This window comes from Otolemur garnettii, unplaced genomic scaffold (assembly GCF_000181295.1).
Source record: "Otolemur garnettii isolate 467f Iridium unplaced genomic scaffold, OtoGar3 scaffold00001, whole genome shotgun sequence".
NCBI classification, from domain to species: domain Eukaryota; kingdom Metazoa; phylum Chordata; class Mammalia; order Primates; family Galagidae; genus Otolemur; species Otolemur garnettii.
In genome coordinates this window covers 35,155,130-35,160,753 of record NW_003852396.1, presented here as the reverse complement: position 1 = coordinate 35,160,753, position 5,624 = coordinate 35,155,130, and positions in this window count along the sequence as shown.

The window sequence follows — 5,624 nt, the reverse complement described above, 5'->3', positions numbered from 1 at the left end:
CTAATGTAAGGAAGGGCCAAATGAAAATTTTGGCACTGAAAAATACATTAACCAAAATAAAAAGCTTAGTGGCTCAGGAGTACAACAGAAGGAACAGAGGAAAGGATTAGTGAAATGGAGATAAAACAATGCAAATTACTCAATTTGAATGAATGAGAAAATAGAGTAAAAGAATAGAAAATAGAATAAAATGAACAGAACCTCAGGAATCTGTGGAACTATAACAAAAGATCTAACATTTTGTTATCAATGTATGAGAGAGTGGGACTAAGAAAACTCAAAGAGAAATGGCTGAAAACATCTGCCCAAAATTTTGGTAGAAGATAAATAAATCAATAGATTCAAGAAGCAGAGTCCCAAACTGGGTAAACATGAGGAAATCATGTTAAAATACAGAGGATGCCTCCAAAATTTGTATACCTTTTAAGAAAGAAAAACTGGGCTCGGCTCCCAATAGATCAGTGGTTAAGGTGCTGGCCACATACACCGAGGCTCACAGGTTCAATCCTGCCCAGGCCTGCCAAACAATGACAGCTACAGCAAAAAAATAGCTGAGTATTGTGGCGGGCATCTGTAGTCCCAGCTACTTGGGAGGCTGAGGCAAGAGAAACACTTAAGCCCAAGAGTTGGAGGTTGCTGTGAGATATGATGCCACAGCACTCTACCAAGGTTGACATAATAATGAGACTCTGTCTCAAAAAAATAAAAAAGAAAGAAAGAAAGGAAAAAACTATTAAATTTATAATACTCAAGTCACATTTGGTCTCTGCAATTACAAGAAGTGCTCAATATGACTTGTATTCATCTTTTGTTAGTAATACATATTGATTATTATAATTTTGGTAATTTTTTCCTGTCTTTTTGGCACCCTCTGTATGTCATAAACTACTAGAAACTAAAGGCAAAGAAAAATATTAAAAGCAGTTAATTTAAAATGACACCTGGCCTACAGGGAATAAACAGTTGGAATGACAGCATAATTTCTCATTAGAGACCATAGAGGCTATAGTAATGTGGCACAGTAGTTTCCTGATTTGAAAAAAATGAACTGTCAACCCAGAATTTATAGCCAGTGAAAATATCCTTCAAGAGTGAAGGAGAAATTTAGACATTCTCAGGTAAAGGAGACCTTCCCTAAAAGAATGGCTAAAAGAAGTTGTACATACAGAAGTAGGGAAGTAGACCTTCCCTAAAAGAATGGCTAAAAGAAGTTGTACATACAGAAAGGAAGTGATAAAGAAGAAATCTAAGCACATCCATAAACAAGAGCATAGTAAACAAAAATAAAATAAAATGTATAACTATAAGTAATAATAGCCTTTTCCTCTTGAATTTTCTGAATTGTATATGTTGGTTGGAGAAAAATTATAACATTGATGTTCTCTATATATGTTGAGGAAATATTTAATATGATTACATTATAAACGAGGAAGGATAAATGGAGATAAAGTTCCTCCTATACTTCATTTGAACTGGTAAAATGATGTCACTTGTAGACCATGGTAAGTAATATATATATGTATAGATACATATATATACATATAATAATGAGAGTAATCACTAGAAACTTATAAAATGATATAAACCTAAAAACATTATAGCTAACTAAAAATGAAATTCTAAAATATATTCAGTTGACTCATAGGAAGGCAGGAAAAAAGAAAACAGAAAAACAAAAATCATAGAGGGCAAATAGAACACAAAATAGAAAATGGCAAACTTACTCTCTACCGCAGTGGTTCCCAACCTGTGGGTTGCGACCCTTTTGGGGGTTGAACAACCCCTTCACAAGAGTCACCTAAGACCAGCCTGCATATCAGATATTTACATTATGATTCGTAACAGCAGCAAAATTATAGTTATGAAGTAGCAACAAAAATAATTGTATGGTTGTGGGTCACCACAACATGAGGAACTATATTAAAGGATTACAGCATTAGGAAGGTTGGGAACCACTGCTCTAATGTATCAAGTATTACATCATACGTTAATGATTTAAATATACAAGTTAAACAACAGAGATGATGGGCAGAATGACCCAACTATATGCTGTCTACAAGAAATTTACTAATAAAGGCAAATTTAAAAAAGAGGATGAAGGCTGTCACAGTGTTTCACACCTATAATCCTAGCACTTTGGGATGCTGAGGCAGGAGGATCTCTTGAGGCCAGGAGTTTGAGACCAGCTGGGCAACATAGCAAGACCCTGTCTCTACAATTGGGGGGGGGGGGGGGGGGTGGGAAATGGCCAGACCTCATGGCTCATGCCTATAGTCCTCACTACTCAGGAAGCTGAGGAGGGCAGATTGCTTGGGCCCATGAGTTGGTGGCTGCAGTGAGCTGTGATTGCATCATTGCACTCCAGCCTGGGCAACAGAGCAAAACTGTCTCAAATAAGTAAAAATAAGAGGATAAAAAAGGTATGCAGGCAATCAAAGAAACACAGACATAGCTATATTAATATCAGAGTAAGTAAACTTCAGAGGAAAGGAATTTGACAGAGACAGAAGGACATTATGTAATGATAACAGTGTCATTCCACCAAGAAGACTGCAATTCTAAGTGTATATACCAAACAATGAGTGTACACCAAACAACAGAGTGCAAAATATGTGAAGCAAAACTAATATAACTGAAAGAAAGGGACAAGTTCACTGTTACAGTTGGAGATTAAGTACCTCTCAACAATTGGTAAAACAACTAGACAGAAAACCAGCAAGAATATACTCAACATCACCATCAATCAACAGAATCTAATAGATATTTATAGAACACTCCACCCATCCTAATACACATTCCTTTAAAGTACCCATGAAATGTATACCAAGATAGGACATATCTTCAGCCATAAAACAGATCTCAACAGATTTAAAAGAAATGAAATCATATAGAATGGTCTGTGACAAGAATGAAATCAATTTAGAAATCAATAATAGGAAAATATCAAACATGTGGAAGCTAAACAATAGACTTCCAAAGAAGAAATCAGAAGGGGAATTTTTAAAAACAATATTGAATGGAATGCAAATGAAAACATTAAATTTATGAGGCACAACTAAAGCAATGCTGAGAGGTAAATTTATAGCACTAAATGCATACATTGGGAAAGATATAAAATTTCAAATTAATAATGTTCTACCTAAATAACCTGATCTAAAAAAAGAAAAATCTAAAGCAACTAGAAATAAGGAAATAAGGAGCAGACATCTATGAAACAGAAAACAAAAGCAATAAAGCAAACCAATGAGACAAAGGACTGGTTCTTTGAAATAATCAATAAAACTACAAACCTATAGAAAGACTTAAAAAAGAGAAAAAAGACAAATTGTTGCTATCAACAGTGAAACAGCAAATATCACTATGGATTGTGCAGACATAAAAAAGTTAAGGGAGTACTACAAACAATTCTCCACACATTTGACAGCTTAGTCAGTGGTTCTCAACCTTCCTAATGCCGCGATGTATTTTCATTGTTACAAAGAGGTCAGACCCACAGATTGAGAACTGCTGGCTTAGATAAAAATGGAACAATTTCTAAAAAAAAAAATACAAACTACCACAACTCATATAAGATGAAATATTAATAAATAATTTAAGTAACTTAATGAAATTAAATTTATAATTTAGGAATTCTCAAGGAAAAAACTTCCAGGCCCTAATTGTTTTGCTGGGGAAGTCTACCAAATGTTTAAAGAAATAACACCAATTCTATCAACTGTTTTTCAGACAATAGAAGGAAACACTTTACCAATTCATTTTCTGAAATGAATATTACTCTGATACCAAAACCAGAAAGAGATGGTATAAATAAAGAAAACTACAGATCAATTTCTTTCAGGAATACAGACACAAAAATTGTAACAAGATAGCAAATAGAATTCAGCAATATATTAAAAAGAAGAATTATGGGCAGCACCTTTGGCGTAGTGAGTAGGGCACCAGCCCCATATACTGAGGGTGGTGGGTTTGTACCCGGCCCTGGCCAAACTGAAAAAAAAAAATAGCTGGGCGTTGTGGCAGGCACCTGTAGTCACAGCTACTTGGGAGGCTGAGACAAGAGAATCGCCTACGTCCAAGAGCTGGAGGTTGTTGTGAACTGTGATGCTACAGCACTCTACTAAGGGTGACCAAGTAAGACTGTCTCTATTTTTAAAAAAGGGTGGTGCCTGTGGCTCAAGGGGTAGGGTGCCAGCCCCACATACTGGAGGTGGTGGGTTCAAACCCAGCCCTAGCCAAAAAATGAAAAAAAAGGAAAAAGGAAGAATAATTATGTACCATGCCAAGTGGAGTTTACTCCATTGATGCAAAGGCCGATTCAATAATAGAAAAATCAATCAATATAAAATTAATCGATCATATTTTAAGGTTAAAGAAGAAAAATCACACAGTTATCAACTGATGTAGGTAGGAAACACTATTTGACAAAATTCAACATGTATTCATAAAAAAAACTCTTAGAAACCTAATAATATAAGGGAACATTCAGTCTATACCTGGACACTTGACCAATATTGCTTCTAAAGCTGATGAATTTGTGTGTCTTTTAGCTGTTGGAGCCTTGTACTTCCAGCCCTCCCACCCAACCCTTCCCACTAATTTGTCCTTCTCACAATTCTGTTCGGTGTTGCAGACTCCTGTGATTCTCTATTTCATACTCTTTTAAGCATAAAGGCTTTCTAACTAGTATCCATACCATTTAGGAATTAAGAGACACTTTTCCCTGACCATTGCTACTCTGCCCTCTTAACTCACTTGGGGCCACAGTAAGTCCATGCTGCAGAACATTTCCCTTCTAGATCCCAGGTCCTGTTCCTTCCTGCTCCAGGGCTTCAGAGTATGAGGCCAAGTTGATAATGTCATACTCTTCCCTTTCTCATCTCTACTCCTTCATATACCCCCATCCATCAAGATAAGAAGAGACATATTTCTTCCCTTTGTCAAGTGTCTTACTTCTTCCTCCCTTTCATCATTTGGGACTTTAATTTTTTTTTTATTAAATGATAGCTGTGTACATTAATGCAATTGTGGGGTACAGTGTGGTGTTTTCATATACAATCTGAAATATTTTCATCAAACTGGTAAACATAGCCTTTATGTCATTTTCTTAGTTATTGTGTTAAGACATTTATATTCTACTCTTGTACCCTTGTAAGATAAACCATAGAAGTGATCCCTCCAATCACCCTCCCTCCATCCATCCCCCATCTCTCCCTCTCCCCCCTCCCCATATTCTTAGGCTATAATTAGGTTATAGCTTTCATACGAAAGCTATAAATTAGTTTCATAATAGGGTTGCATACATTGGATACTTTTTCTTCCATTCTTGTGATACTTTGCTAAGAAGAACATTTTCCAGCTCCATCCATGTAAACATGAAGGAAGTAAAGTCTCCATCTTTCTTTAGGGCTGCATAGTATTCCATGGTGTACATATGCCAAAGTTTATTGAGCCATTCGTGGAGAGATAGGCACTTGGGCTTCTTCCATGACCTGGCAATTATGAATTGGGCTGCAATAAACATTCTGATACAAATATTTTTGTTGTAATGTGGTTTTTGGTCTTCTGGATATATACCTAATAAAGGAATTGCAGGATCAAATGGCAGGTCTATTTTTAGTTCTCTG